Below are 16,609 nucleotides of genomic sequence, written 5' to 3' on the forward strand. Positions count from 1 at the left end.
GGGCGGCCTGGCAGGGGGTGTGGGGTGTGGGGTGTGGGGTGTGCGGGTGGCGGTGGGGGACGTGCGCCCCGCGCTCTCCGGGAGGGCGGGGGGCCCCAAGGCCACTCGCGGGCGCGAGGGCCGCGGGAGGCCGGGAGGCGGGGCGGGGGGAGGGGGCGCGGGGTCCCCGGCGCGGAGGTTCTGGGGAAGCGGGAGGGGCAGCACCTGAGGAATCCGCCTCCGGCCGCGGCGGCCGCCGCCTCGCTCCGCCCCGGGGAACTGAGCGCGCGGCGAGCTCGCCTGCCAGAGAGACGCCAGCCACCGGCGGCGCTAGCAGCTCGGCGGAGGCGGCCGGAGCGAGCGCGGCGCAGCGCCGGGACCCGGACTGGGGGTGGGGAGGCGAGCCCCGGCCGAGGCGAGGGCCACCCCCCGGTCCTCTGCCCGAGCGCCCCGCCAGGGCCAGGTGAGCGGCTGCGGAGACCCCGGGGCGCGGGCGCGCGGGGGCGCGGGGGCGCGGGGGCGCGAGCCGGCCAGGAGCTGCCCTTTGGCGGGCTGCGGGCACCCTGCGTGCGCCGGGAAGCGCTGCGGCTGACTTTTTCTGCGGAGAGCGGAGCGGGGCGTGTGTGCGCGCGGGTGTGCGCGCGGGTGTGCGCGCGGCGAGGACAGGCGCCACCGGCGGCCTCGGATCCGAACCCCTCGCGCCGGCCCCGGGAGGGGACCCAGCCCGTGCGGTCCGCGCCGGGCGGCGGGAGGCCGGAGGCCTGTCACCGCGGGCTCCGCTCGCTGCCTTTGTGGCGGGAGCCCGGGAGCCCGGGAGCCCGGGAGCCCGAGCGTGCGATGGGAGAGGCTGCGGCGCGGCGGGGGGCGCAGAGGCGGCGGCGGCGGCGGGGGGCGCGCCGCGGGGGCTGCGAGGGGGCCGCCCGCGAGCCGACCGCAGGCGGGAGGCGCGGGGGTGACGCGGGGCGGGATGCAGAGAGCTCAGCCTGGCAAAGTTGAGAGCGTCCGGCGGCGGTTGGGCGGTTGCTCCGCGTCCGTGGGTTTCTTTCCTCCACATCCAATGTCACTTGGTCACGAGCGCGCGCGTCTGCAGCCAGCGTTTCCATGTTTCCTGCGAGTGGTGCGGGACCACTCCGGATCGGAATGAGACACAAAGGGCTGTGTTGACAGCTGACCCTGACACAAGTGGACAGCGAGGTGAGGTGTGTGCTCTGGCCTGGCCCGCCAGGGTGATGATGAGGCGCTTGGTTAAAGTAAACCAATTCCCTTGGTCCCTCTTCCGAGCTCCATTAAAAAAAAAAAAAAAAAAAAAAAAAATCTGTATAGATTCAGTTCGTGGGGCTTCTCAGTTAAATCGAGCCCAAGTGAGGTCCGGAACAATTCATCTGCACGGGAACAGCTGCTGCCTCCAACTGAGGTGGACGGATCCTGGAGAAACTCCTTCAACCTTGCTCCTTTCCTGCATGAACGTGACTGTCACAAGGTCCTCATCCGCTCGACCCCAGCCCTCTGTCTCCTGTGCACAAGACAGACACCAAACTTTAATTTCTATTTTTCACACCTTTATAAAGAGCCCTCCCTCCCAAATCCCACCTAAATCCCGTTTTGAAACCTAGCCATTTGAATATGGGGAAGAGCTTTTCTGCAAAAACTTCTTAAATCAAATGCCCCCTTAAAAGCCTCGCATCCCACCGTACATTTTCTTATACTTTTAGATCCTGGGATTCTGCTTTGAGTTTTGTGACCGCGTTGTTCTTTTTCTTTCGGAAAATTTATATTGTGATTTCACGAGTTGCGATACTGAAAAGTTACTTAAAAGAGGAAAAAAAACATTACAAGAATTGTTTCACTGAAAATGTTTAGTAGTAGAATTATGTGAATATGGGCATGTGTCTAAAGGGAAATTTTTAATTAATATTGAAAAGTAATATGCATAGGGTAAGGATTTCGAACAGCATAAAGGAAGTCTTCTTTCTCAATCTCCATACTCCCAATGTCCTCCTTCCCACTGTGTCAGTTTCTTATATATTCTTCTACACAACTTCTATTAAAGTAGAATAGATTATGGAAATAAAGGACGAAAAAGAATGGAGTATAAGTGAAGACTGAACTACGTATCAATGGTGATGACTATGCGATATCCACTGATGATGACTTTAGAACCTTTTTTTTTTTTTTTTTTTTTGGCCTTAAGACACATATTACAGTGGAAGATCAGAGTGCTAAAAAATCTTGAAACAAGTATACTGTGGAAAGCAGGACTATTAAAAACTATTATCCGTGCCCCTCCCCCCCATCACTAGTTTCTCTACACTGTTTTTAATAACCTTTAAAAATATGTTCCTCCACTTGGAACTCTTTATGAAATAAAGCATGAGCACTATAGCTTACTCTGTCCGGTGAAGTATACTATCGGAAGACATTGAAGAGACATATGTATACACTCCTGTTGACATAACACAATACGAAAATTTAATGGTAAGGGAGAAATATGAAGGCCAAGTTTAAGGTATTTGGATGCGTCTAGTTCCAAGCTTGCATTTACCCTAAACAAGCTAAATGAAGTAACTTTCTTAGAAATGCTTTTGCTTCCCCCTCAGTTAAATAAATGGATTGAACTACTTGGTTTCTAAAGGTCCTTTTAAATATAAACTTTTATGATTAAAATCGTAGCTCTGTAGGTGTCCTAAGACTGGCTAAGGATAACCCGGTTGGACCTGTGAGTACTAGATAGTAGAGTGACCAAAAAAAAAAAAAAAAAAAAATTCCTGATTTGTAGACTCATAAAAAGGAAGTGAGAGGTGTTTAAACTACATTCCTGTTCTTATGAGATTGATATCATTGAAGAACAGCTACTTCACTTTCCCACAAAATGTCTGTTTATGTTAGTGATAGAGGCCAAATCCTAAACTGAATGGGTGTCTGTGTATCACCTTGTATGGCAAAGGAGTGAATTTTCTTCACAGCTCATGGTGTCATTTTTATGGAAATTACTCTTATCAAACTTACTTTTCTTTTTGGTAAGTGGAAATAAAGTTCACTTACCAACTTCAAAAGAAGTTGACATAATTTGATTAGTAATTTTCACAAGTATTTAGAATGTGAATATCCCTACAGCTGTTTTATTTCACTTAGAGATCATGTTTTTAGTAGTAAATCTTTCTAATCTCTAAAACACCTGCAAACTCTGGACAAATGATCCTTGGATGAGTACAGGGAGCTGAGGAATGATTGCAAGTTTATGAAAGTAAAAAGAATTAGTTTACTTTAGTCACTCTGTATGGTCTCATTAAGGTATTTCAAAAGTACACGGTAATAGGAGAAAGACAAATACCATGATTTCACTCATATGTGGAATTTAAGAAACAAACATATAGGAGGTAGAATAAAAGAAAACATATAGGAGGTGGAAAAAAAAAAGAAAAAAGAGAGAGGGAAACAAACTATAAGAGATAGAGAATGAACTGAGGATTGCTGGAGGGAGGCAGGTGGGGGATGGGCTAGATGAGTGAGGGCATTAAGGAGGGCACTTGTGCTGATGAGCATTGGGTGTTGTATGTAGGTGATGATTCCCTGAATTCTATCCCTGAAGCCAATATTGCACTGTATGTTAACTAACTAGGGTCTAAATAATAATTTGAAAAGAGAAAAAAAAGTACACTGTGAATAGTGATTGCAAAAATCATTGATGTTAAGAAGGAAGTCTCATTCTCTAAAGCTTCAGAATCACCGATAAAGAATATTATGTAATTATTTTGAATAAGTCTGTAATATGAATAAATTATTAGTGAAGTTTTAGGAATGTTTGATTGGGATGATGAGAATACAAACTAAAAGAATGGATTTATAAGGGTACTTAGAGTAATCTTGATTGACAAGACTGACAATAACAAAAGAAAATTAAGTACTAGTAGGAAGTTCTTCTAAAAATGTAATAGTTTTTGTTTCTTCCAGATCTCTTTTGAGTCTTGCCATATGAATATATTTTTTTACAGGTGTCTTATCTTACAGATGCATTTCTACCCTGATTTTTTCATTATTTTTTTATGATTTACTTCCTATTATTTGTAGTAATTTTATAATAGTCTATCCAATTAATGTACCATAATTTACTTAGCCCTTCCTCAACTTGGGAATTTTCTAGTATTTAAAAATAATTTGATCACTGTCCTCATGAATGTAACTTTCTTCTCCTTCTTCTTCCCCTCCTCCTCCTCCTTTTCTTTCCTTCCTTCCTTCCTTCCTTCCTTCCTTCCTTCCTTCCTTCCTTCCTTCCTTCCTTCCTATTTCTTTAGAGAGGTAATAATGTAGTTGTGAATGGGTAGACTCTAAAATTAAAGTTTCGGGTTCAAAACTTAGCTACATCACTTACTGGAAAAATTTACTTTTAAATTTTTTTCTTAGAACTTTAGCTTCCTAACTTATAAAATGGTTATAGTAATAGTCTCTACAAAGTTAAGATAAAAAGCAATAGCATGATGAAAACACAAGTAAATGTTAACTCTTATTTTTAATAGGACATTTCCAGATTGCTGGTAATTTCCAAATCACTTTCCAAAAGGGTTATATAAATTTATACTGTCTTTGGCAATCTATGTGTGTGATTATGTTGTTTTAAAACATTTATGTTATTGTGACTAGTTTGATCAATGTAAAATTGTATCCCTTTGTTTTGATTTGTATTTCTTTGGTCTTGTGCAAAGAGAGAGGTATCCCCCTCCCCACCCGCCCCCTTGCAGTATTTGCTATAGTTTTCTAAATGAGGTAGTAGACATTTCACTCCCTCAATCATTTTGAACTAGACTATAAGACTATATAGGACAGGTCAGTTACATTGATAATAAAGACTGAATCAAATGTTCTGATAGATCTTTCAAATTAATTATAGTTGTTTTGTTTTGTTTTGTATTTTCAGTCTGTGGTAACTGCGATTAGTTATTATTATTTTAAATCTTAGGAAAGTAATTGCTAAAGTTAATAATAAATCAGTTCTACTTAAGTGAAAATGCAGGGATCCCTGGGTGGCGCAGCGGTTTGGCGCCTGCCTTTGGCCCAGGGCGCGATCCTGGAGACCCGGGATCGAATCCCACGTCAGGCTCCCGGTGCATGGAGCCTGCTTCTCCCTCTGCCTGTGTCTCTGCCTCTCTCTCTCTCTCTCTCTGTGAGACTATCATAAATAAATAAAAATTTATAAAAAAAAAAAAAAAAAAAAAAAAAAAAAAAAAAGAAAATGCAGTCCTCTCTTTTTTTCCCCCTCAAGGGGCTGATTTATAATTAGCATTATTGTGATTACAATTTGGTGGATTTTTACTAGGAATGCTTCTCCAAACTTGGGGGAAAAATCAGAGAGAAAGTTTCATGAGCCCTAACATGATATCTCTTGCCTGCAAATGGATAATGAAGTTATTCCTTCTGACTTGAGTTCTTATATAGTCAAGGTAATTTAGACGACACAAAAGCATGCCCTTGTAAGTTCTGGAGTTCCAGCAGCCCTGATATTTCTGGCAAACACACACCCAGTGTGGATAACAGCAGCTCTTTGTGCTGCTAAGCTCCAGGAGGGCTCCCTATTGTGTACTCTTCTTCCCTCCCATTCTTGACTGACTGGTGATAGCAACTCCTCCAACTCCAGATGTGAAGCTCCCACAGTGACTCTTCTCTTCTACCTAACTCTGTATTTACCCCTACTACCTACCCCTTCAGCATGTTTGCTTTTGTCCTATGATATGGAGATTCAGTATCTTTTCAAGGTTGTGGTTTCAGATTTTATTTTAAAAATTTTCTGTGCTTTATGAGTATCTTCAACAGTCCTTACAGTAGAGACTATAGGCATGATTAACATAATTAACACATAATCAGCACTTGATAAATGTTTGTTGCTGTGAACCGTATTTTATATGGTCTTTTCTCTTCTTGGGCTTGGTTCTATTTTTATGATACCAGTCTGGATAAGCAAGTTCCAGTTGTGTCCTGGATTGCTACGTTTGCCTAAATTACCCAGGTTAGGAGTTAGGAAACCTGCTTGTTCTAGCTCTTTTAATTTCTTATGTGTTTGGGTGAATTCTTAATTCTTGTGCCTTACTTTTCTTATATAAAATGGAATGAACAGTTACTGCTCTACTTATCAACTTTCTGCACAGGATTGTTGTAAAGATAAAATGAAATAATAAGTGTGGATGTTTTGAGAAGAAAGGATGTATAAATTCATTTTTAAAAAGGTTATTAAAAAATTACACATTATTACTACACTTCCAGGGTATCCATACCTTTGAAAAAACCTCACCTCAGAGTAGAACTATACTTGGAGCTTGTATTTAGATGAAAATTCTTGAGGCCCAACCCAAACTATTCTATCAGAAACTCAGGGCAGGGCCCACGTATCTGCATTTTAAGAACCCCTCTGGTGCTGAATCACTGTTTTAGGGAACCACTAGGAAAGTATTCTTCTGTTAGTTAAATATTAGTTATAAAATAACCCAGAAATATCATAACATCACTTTTGCATGGCAAGTATGAAATGAAATTTAGCTATTATTACTAGCTGCTGTTTGCCTTTTAATTCCTCAAAATTTAACTCAGAGGAATTGTAAACTCAGGTGCCTGTAGGGGTCAAGTAGGTAATCTGAGTGAGTGAAGTGAACACCTATAAAATAATATGGGCTAATGGGTTCTGGTAGGCAAGGAAGCCTAAAGGCAGTGGGGAATTTCTAAGACTTCACTGATTTGTGCCTATGGGAGTGTGTGTCACTGTTGCCAGATCATTTCATTTTTTAAGTGGAGTTGAAAATTCATATATTTTTTTAAGATTTCATTTATTTATTTGAGAGTGTGAGTGAGTGAGAGAGCATATGAGCCGCGGCAGAGGGCGAGGAAGAGGGAGAAGCAGGCTCACTGAACAGGGATCTGGGCATGGGGCTTGATCCCAGGACCCCGGGACCGTGACCCGAGCCGAAGGCAGGTGCTTGACCGACTGAGCCACCCAGGCACCCCCCAAAATTCATATTTTTATACGAGTTTAAATGTTGTCAAGAAATTGTAAGAAAACATGTGGACACAACAAAACAAATTTGTAAAGCCAGATAATTTCTAACCTCTCAGTTAATTAACGGGTGAAAATATTTGCATTTGAATGAATGTGATGACGGAAGAAACAGCCCTGTTCAACATTATTAATAAATGAAATACATATAAAAACACAATTTTTAAACTTTCAGCTTATAAAGATTCAATAGATTGATAACATCTAGTGTTGGAAGTGGGATAGGTATGATTGCTGTACACTAAGAGGCAAATGCTTACAGCTTTTCTGGAGAGCAATTTGGCATCATGGATCAAGACCTAAATGTCTATTCTTACCCTGTCCAATATGGTATTTCTTTGCCACATGCAGCTACTTAAGTTTAAATTAATTAACATTATATGAAACTAAAGATTCGGTTTCTCAGTTGTGCTAATCATATTTCAAGCACTTAATAGTGGCATGTGGCTAGTGGCTATCATAGTGGACTGTGAATATATAGAAGATTTCCATCATTGGAGAAAGTTCTGTTGGACAGGTTTGGTTCAAACTCTTTGACTTAAGTTTCCCTCCTAGGAATTTGTTAGAAAGACATAATTAGACAAATATGCAAAAGAATATGACAGAAATATCACCTAGATCATTATTTATAGAGTAAAAAATTAGAAATAAACTAAACATCATATTTTTATTAAAAATTAAGTTGCAGTAAGTATCCATGACATATAGATAAGTGAAAAATATTTTTATTGTAGAATCGTTTTATTTATTTGGGTAGATAACTGAAGTACACAGAGATTAGAGGAATAGTTTTTCTCTTCTGATGTGCACGTGAGTAGAACAAAGCTTTCCCTCTTTTGCCTGCAGCTGTTTTCAAACAGTAGAATAGGTTGGATTTCACTAAAAAAATGGACAGAGGCCCTTGACAACTCTCCAGGCTGTATCAGTATCACGTGAGTTCCTGTTAGAAATTCGGAATCTCATGGCTTCTGGGTAGCTTAGTGGTTAAGAGTCTGCCTTCAGCTCAGGTCATGATCCTGGGGTCCTGGGATTGAGCCCCACATTGGGCTCCCTGAGGAGCCCCCTCCCAATGTGTGTCTGCCTCTCTCTGTGTCTCTCATGAATAAATAGGTAAAATCTTTAAAAAAAAAAAGAAAGAAATTCAGAATCTCAGGCCCCACTCCAAGCCCCTGGAATCATCAGAATCTCTGGCAGGGCCCAGGAATTTATATTAACAAGCTGTCTACCTTCTGGATGTATTCACCTCCTATCATGGAATGTTTCATGCTTCATTTGTTTTGTCTTGGCCAAGTGAAATCTCTTTGAACTCTATCCAGGTGCCGTTCTAGGTGCTGAGGATACTGTAGTGAAGAAAATGAACAAATATTCCTGCTCTTACGGGGCTCAAACAATAGCAAGAGAAAATGACTGAACCATTGTATTTTAGATTGCAAGAAATGCTAGAGAGGAAGATGAAGCAGCAAGGGGAATGAGAAGGTGAGATAGGAACTGTGATTCTCTACAAGGTGTCACGGGGATGTGACACTTGAGTGAAGACCTGAAGTCTGTGTGAATCATTGGGAAGTTGAGAGGAAGAGCATTCTCATCTATTTTGAGAGGAGTAGCAAGGATGCCAATGCTACTGAAGGGGAGAGCAAGAGAGGGAGTAAGTGGGGGATTAGGTTGAGAGGTAACCTAGATCTTTTGACTTCAAAATTCTTTGTTTTCTCTAGTGTACCACACTTCTCAATTCTTTGGTTATTCAGTTTGTAAAGCAATCAGACATCCTTCAGTTCACTGTTTTTCAGTGTGATCTGTCAACACCTGTCTTACTTGCCCTGGGGTGCTTGTTAAATGAGGATTATTGGTCTCTTAACCTATTGAATAAGTTTCTGGGGTGGGACCCTGGAATGTGCATTTTAACAATCTTCCCAGGTGATTTTATGAACATAAAAATCTTAGAACCATTCCTCACATTTGTCATTCCATACGTTTAGTGTTAGAGCAGGAATGTCTAAATTGTCACGACTGTCTGTAGTGGTCACGATGTAACGAGAAGATGTAATTGGTATAATGTCTCATTTATTTCTTGCATTTAAACTAATTAAGTGAGTACTACTTATAGTAAGTTTATGTCTGTGTTTCTGTTGGAATATTCAGGGAACTAGGAGATTGTTACTGCCATTCTTATCTTAGAGAGTGGGTGAACCTTTCACTTCAGGATTCATCTCAACAGTATAGCCAATATGTTTATTTTGTTATAACTTTTTCTGTAATCATGTAACCCTATATTGTATGTTTTGAGCATATTATATATACTATCATACTTTATATATGTAATCTATCATTAAGACATATTAAAAATCATGTTTCTTTTTTTCACTTACTTAATAAAACACAAGGGATATACTTCTAAGTCAACTGGCCTAGCTGTTATTCTTTTTCATGACTATGTGATATTCTGTAGTTACACATTCTACAGTTAAACACTCATTACTTTATTGAAGGACACTTATTTTAACTGAAGAGAAGACCCAGCTTCTTTAGTTCATTCTGTGACATGCTCAGCTTGATGGCACTTGTCTTCCTTCTTGTCTCTTCATTATCCCAAGGTGTCAGCAGCACACTCAAACCTCACACAGTTTAGACTAGAGTCAGAAAAAGGTTCTTCTACTTCAGGCTGTATTTTTAAAAAGATTTTATTTATTCATGAGAGAAACAGAGAGAGAGAGAGAGGCAGAGACACAGGCAGAGGGAGAAGCAGGCTCCATGCAGGGAGCCTGACGTGGGACTTGATCCGAGGTCTCCAGGATCAGGCCCTGGGCTGAAGGTGGCACTAAACCACTGAGCCACCTAGGCTGCCCCAGGCTGTATTTTTGTAAGAGTTTGCCAACATACATAGATATTCCAAATCTCATTGGCCAGAATTTACCATATACTCATGTGTAAACCAGTCTCTGATAAGGAAAATGGAAATAACCATAACTGTTTGAGAATAATTAAGATTCACCCCAGAGCCTAGGGAAAAAGATCCACTCCTTAGGTAAGCATGTAAAACCTCTGGGGTTGTTCATATTAAAGATTAGGAATGGCTCAATTAGGCAACTAGCAATAGGTACCATGAAATTCAGTTTCCTCCAAGGTTCTTCATAATCTGACCTCATGATAATCTAATATAAAACCTCTGTTTTGGACAAGCCTATCAGTTGTCTCTCCTACCTATATATCCTGCTTATGTGCATTCCTATCTATGGCTTGGCTCATGTTTCTCTTCGAAGTCTCTTCTCCTCCAGAGATGCCTGTGGCTATTTAAACTAGAATTAATAAAAGTTAAATGAAATAAAAAGTTTAGTTTCTCAGGCACACTTATCACATTTTTACAAAAGACTTTATTTATTTATGAGAGAGACAGAGAGAGAGGCAGAGACACAGGCAGAAGGAGAAGCAGGCTCCATGTAGGGAGCCCAACGTGGGACTCGATCCCGGGTCTCCAGGATCAGGCCCTGGGCTGAAGGTGGCGCTAAACCGCTGAGCCACCCGGGCTGCCCCACTTATCACATTTTAAGAGCTTAATGGCCACATATGGATAGTAGCTAATATATTGAACAGCACAGATATAGAAGATTTCTACCATTGCAAAATGTTGGACAGCACTGCTTTAGAGATTCCTGTAAATCATACCTATTATTCAACACAGTGTTGGCTAAACTATGGCCACCTATATCGGAATCAACCAGAAATGCTGTTTAAATGCAGAGTCTAAGCCTTAGGGTTAGGCCCCAGGCAATTTTCATGCTCAGTAATGCTGAAGAACCACTGCCTTGAGATCTAGTTTATTTTATTTCTTTTATAGAAATATACTAAATATGGAAGTTTTCATTAAGTTTCTCCAACTCTAAACTTCAATAACATTCATAATTTATATGCCACAGTTTTAGAATTTTATTGTAGATATTTATATTCCCTAATTATTTCAGAAAGCATTTTTTCCTCATGATTAGAGAGTAGGTCCCTTTAGAGAAGGTACTCTGGCATTCTATAATCTATATTTTCCAAAATATCTAATATGGTATTGGATACATGTTAAATGCAAAATACTTACTGATTAATTACACTTTACAAAATTGACAATCTACATTCTATTTATAATTGATAATTCTTTGAAAAATCATAACAATGTCTGCAATATTGGAGATGGAAGATAAATGATGGTAAGAATATTTCTGTAATATTCTTCCTTAATTTCACTTGTTGGGAATATACTTGAAAATTCTGCATAGGTTTCTGATACATATTATATGAAGATATTCCCTATATGGTTTAAATTTGCAGCATTTTTTTCAATGGTTTTAGAATGTGCTCTGATCCCTTCATTCTCTAAGTAAACTAATCAAACCTCTTGAGCTGATAAAGAAACTTACTTTGCAATTGAACCCCTTCCCTCCAATGAATAAGGGTTCATTTCCTAATCAACTATAGAATCTCAGGTAGCTGTTCTACTCTGATGATTTAGTAATCCCTTGAAAATTGTTGGAGTAGGAGGTTAAGGTCTTGACATTAGAGAATGGCTAGACCTATATCTTCACAATTTGGGGTATAGTGAAGGATCAAGGTAGACTAGTAATATTACTAATAGTAATAGAGCAGCAACATTTCACTTAGGACTAATATAAGGAATGTTTCTTTTACATTCTCATGTGCATAATTTGACAGGTTGTATTATCATGGGTTGATGTGAAAACAAAGAACTGCATTTTCTGATAGCCTCATCATCTAGTAATATAAAATCAATCTAATTTTTTAAATAAGAAATAAAATCTAGAGACCACCTGGATGGCTCAACGGTTGAGCTTCGCCTTTGGGCTCAGGGCGTGATCCTGGGGTCCGGGATCAAGTCCCACATTGGGCTCCTTACGGGGCGCCTGCTTCTTCCTATATGTTTCTGCCTCTCTGTGTCTCTCATGAACAAATAAATAAAATCTTAAAAAAAAAAAAAAAGAAAGAGAAAATCTAGGGTACCTGGGTGGCTCAGTGGGTTAAGTGTCTGCCTTTGACTCTGGTCATGATCCGAGGGTCCAGGGAAAGAGGCCGCCATGGGGCTCCCTGCTCAGCAGGGAGTCTGCTTGTCCCTTTCCCTCTACTCCTCCCCCTCACGTGTGTGTGTGTGTGTGTGTGTGTGTACACGCACTCTCTGTCTCTTCTCAAATGAATAAAAAATCTGAAAAAAAACCTCTACTGAACACATAACAATTTTTCTCTGAAACTTTTGATATATTTTTTACTCAAAGACAGTTGATTCATAATTTGACTGCAAAATAGTCACATTTCCAAGATAATGGATCAACTCACTAAGCGTGTTTGCCTGGTACAAAATAGACCCTCAGGAAGTGTTAGGGGTTTTTCCTTATCTGACTTGCTGAATTGCAGGCCTCTGACTTCATCAGAGAGTACCAATTTGTATTATCTGTTTTGCCTCTAACTAATATTACCAAGTTCTTCATTTTCTAGAAAAGTTGGACCATGTAAAAACCAACTTTTCTCCCCCATGCTCATATGAATGGAATGATCTAATACTAGGTATGATATTTTCATAGTTTTCTTGGTCAAAAGGTGTGAGAAGTTGTTTGATATATGGACAGGTATTAAATGGACCATCTGCACAATCTTACTAAAACTATGTTGGAGTCTGGAAGTATAGTGTCTGGGTTATGGTATTTCAGATATTCTAAATGTTTGAGGGTTTTTGTTTTTTTTTTTTGCCATCACCAAGGCTCATGAGTCAGTGGTATGCCTTATCTAACCTCTCCTTCCAGAGCAGGCACTGTGGCTGAACAGTATAATACATAGTGTGGTTGCCTATCTGGAATTTCGGAGAGTGTGTATATATGTCAGAAGATGTGTGCATGCACAAAACATAGCCTTTAATAAAAAAACAGCCATAAAGGTCTTTAAGACCCGTATATGCTTCTCTACTTCATCCTTGCATACTATTTAATCATTTAATTTATAGCAGGAGTGAAGAATTTAATCCGAGTGTTTAATAAAAATTAGTGTACACTACTTCAGGCTTTGTGCACATATCATTTCTAATCCTCACAACAGCCTTGTAAAGTAGGCATCATGATTCTTGTTTTTACAGCTAAGAAAACAAGGCTCAGAAAGGCTTAAGTAAATTTCACAAGAGCCCCTAGATAGTAGGTGAAAAAGTCAGAATTCAAACCTAGGGCTGGCTGATTCTATAGCCTTTGTTCTTCCCTCTAAAGTCATACTCTTGGGTACATGTCTTATTACTCAACTAGATTGTAAGATCTGGATGTCAGGAATTGTATCTCGTGTTTTATATTAACCAGAAAGGTAGCTTCTGCAAATGTTCCTGCTTTTGCTGAAGATAGTATAGATAGGTGCTAATAGGCATATTAACTCAGACCACCAGGGGACCAGCTAGCACCTTATTTTGGAGAACCAAACTGTACCAAGGCAGTAGCTTGGTTAGTAAGGAATGTAGTGGAGGTCAAATCTTGGACATACTCACCAAATGTGAATGAACATTCCATGAGTGCAAGTACTTTGTCTCTTTTGCTCACTACTCTGTCTCCATACCTAAAATAAGCATATAATTGCTCCTTAGAGAATATTTGGTAATGAATGAATGAATGAATGAATGACTTCTGTAGACATGTTCCTTTTTTTTCATGGCTGTGAAATCCATCCTTAACCTTGGCCAAACTTCTTTCAGGCTTAAGCCACTGAGCCAAAGGGAGCTGGGAAAAGGGCGGTGGGGTGGTAGATGGAACAACATAAGCTTATTACCTCTATGGGAAATGCTGAAATGAGGCCCAAGTCCTGTGGAAGCTAGGTCAATAGCATTATCTTTTGAGTAAAGGATGCTAACAAGGAAAAATAAACCCCAAACAATTCTGTGGCAGAGATGAATGGAGATGCATTTCATTTTCTCTTTTTGAGTTTTGCAAAATCATGATGTCTTTGTAATCCTCCATACATGATCAGTTTATCATCAAATTTACTTATTTACAAGATACATACATATTTTAGGTACTATAGGCTTTAACTTTGTCAATAACTATCCTAATTAATAAAAAATAATTGGAAGTCAGGGTGGCCTTGGATGGTACAGTCTGTTGAGCATCAGACTCTTGGTTTCAGCTCAGGTTGTGAGATGGAGTCTTGTGTGGGGCTCAGTGTAGAGTCTGCTTGAAACTCTCTCCCTCTTCCTCTGTGTCCCCTGCCGCCCCCCAACTCTCTCTCTCAAATAAATAACTAAATTAGTGGGGAGGTACAGAGGGAGAGAGACAACCATACTCCCTGCTGAGCAGGGAACCTGATGTGGGGCTTGATCCCAGGACTCTGAGATCATGGCCTGATTCGAAGGCAGATGCTTAACCAACTGAGCCACCCAGGCACCCCAATAAATAAATCTTTAAAAAAAATCGAAAGTCATTTATTTTCATGATAATAATGCATGATGAAATAGGACCATGGAATTGGAATTCTGGAAAAAACGTTTTGAAAAACATGACAGGGCAGCCCTGGTGGCTCAGAGGTTTAGTGCCGCCTTTGACCCAGGATGTGATCCTGGAGATCCAGGATCGAGTCCCTCGTCAGGCTCCCTGCATGGAGCCTGCTTTTCCCCCTGCCTGTGTCTCTGCCTCTCTCTCTCTCTCTCTCTCTCTCTCTCTGTGTCTCTCATGAATAAATAAAATATTAAAAAAACGAAAAATATGAAAAATCTCTTGTACTGTATATATGTTACAATTCATTTTGCTCGTTAAATTTCAAATTGGTAAGACTTCCAAAATCAAACAGTTTGGGCTTACTTTAGATACTGTTACATGGGAGATTACCAGACATCTGTATGGGGAGCTTAAAGTTTACCAATTGCAAACAGGCACCATAATTCTATCTTAAGGTTTGTGTATAACCTGTACTGATTTTTTTAAGACTTTGAAGTAATAATTGGCAACAGCAATTACAGCAATTACAATATCAAACTTCCTCAGTTCATTTGATAAAAAGTAATTACAGCATCAAATACATTTGTCATTTCCTTAAGAATGATTTTTTTCATCATGGTTTTCTTACTGAGCAAGATATTTATATCCAGTGGAGATAATAGAATTCTCCTTTGGGCAGGAAATTAACAATGAAAGTTAACTTAATAAGTCTTTATCAGGTACCTATAATTGGAGTTGTGCTGTGGAGAAAGAGAAAGGAGAATAAAGAACTATCTCTGACCTTAGGGAAGCCTACACTCTAGTTCAAATGCATTTCTGTGGCTTTTGGTTTTGTAGATTCAGATCTAGTTTTGTTTTAACCATATTCTTGAAACCATTACTAATGTAGTAGATTTATATAACATAATATGTAAGGGTGTGCTATTTGTTCTGTTACCAAAATTATAAAAGAATTCAAATGCACTGATATCTGATGGAAATTTGATGTCCATTCATTTTTTTTAAACTAGAAGATATTGTTAACTTTGTTCATGAAGCATTCTATGTAAAATTTGAAACAATGCTGGTGATGTTAAGGAAATCATGGTATGAGTCTTAAGTTTGTTAGTGGCACTTCATGGATATTAATGTATCTATAAATAAAACCCAAACTGTGATGTATATATTTTCCATATATGAATTTGGTCAGTATTCAACTCACATCTTTTTTGTTGTCTTATAGAGCAGAAACTACTTTTGGTAAATAAGCTCATTTTGAGATGTGGTAAATTTAAGGTATAAGAAATTATCATTTAGAGAGACAATGAGTAAAAGTTTATTTTGACCTCAATCTATATTTAAAGCACATTTACAGTTACATGAGATTACTTACTTAATTGATACATTACTATTTTACTAATGCATATGGATTATATTGAGAAATACTAAACTTTTAGAGCACAGATCACAAAATTTCTTATAAGTGTACATATTTTCTTATAAATGCCAATTCACTCTTTAGAAAATTGGAGTCTTATCATTTTTTCATCAGTGAAAGGTATGCACACTCTAATTTGGCCCTTGATATATGTTTCTCATTATGTACAGTAATAAAAAAGTAATAAGACTAAATCAACACCATATTTACCATAAATATGTTGACTATTTACAAATTTTCTTTGACTTGAGTGGAATTAAATTTTCTACCTGGATTGTGGACCACCCAACCTGTTAAGGAAAGAAAAATAGGGACACCTGGGTGGCTCAGCAGTTGAGTGTCGTCTTTGGCTCAGGGCATGATCCTGGCATTCTTGGATGGGTCCAGCATCGGGCTCCCTGTGAGGAGCCTGCTACTCCATCTGCCTGTGTCTCTGCCTCTCTCTCTCTGTCTCTCATAAATAAATAAATAAAATCTTTAAGAGAAAGAATGAAAGAAAGAAAAGAAAAGAAAAGAAAAGAAAAAAAGGAAGGAAGGAAGGAAGGAAGGAAGGAAGGAAGAAAGAAAGAAAGAAAGAAAGAAAGAAAGAAAGAAAGAAAGAAAGAAAGAAGAAAGGACTTAACTAGAACTTAGTGCTGCTATCTACAATAATATTTTGGCTTTCAACTCTGTTATTCTTTTATATTAGGGCTTACTAAAGAACAAGATCATAATTTAGTCTGCTAA

At 39.6% G+C, this 16,609-nt stretch overlaps 1 protein-coding gene and 1 long non-coding RNA gene across 8 annotated transcripts in view; both read left to right on the forward strand.

The window, feature by feature from the left end:
- Window positions 1-300: 300 nt before the first annotated feature.
- Window positions 301-16,609, forward strand: part of GREB1L (GREB1 like retinoic acid receptor coactivator) — a 269,481-nt gene continuing 253,172 nt past the window's right edge. For all 7 annotated transcript variants that reach the window (XM_077900221.1, XM_077900220.1, XM_077900218.1 and 4 more), the window contains exon 1: window positions 301-442. The gene's annotated coding sequence lies outside the window, so the exon portion shown is untranslated. The remainder of the gene's footprint in view (window positions 443-16,609) is intronic.
- The window catches only part of LOC144315539 (uncharacterized), a 92,405-nt gene continuing 76,717 nt past the window's right edge, over window positions 922-16,609 (forward strand). The window contains exon 1 of the long non-coding RNA XR_013381248.1: window positions 922-1,173. This is a non-coding gene — a long non-coding RNA (uncharacterized LOC144315539). The remainder of the gene's footprint in view (window positions 1,174-16,609) is intronic.

The sequence above is a fragment of the Canis aureus genome, chromosome 6 (genome assembly GCF_053574225.1).
Source record: "Canis aureus isolate CA01 chromosome 6, VMU_Caureus_v.1.0, whole genome shotgun sequence".
Lineage (NCBI taxonomy): Eukaryota > Metazoa > Chordata > Mammalia > Carnivora > Canidae > Canis > Canis aureus.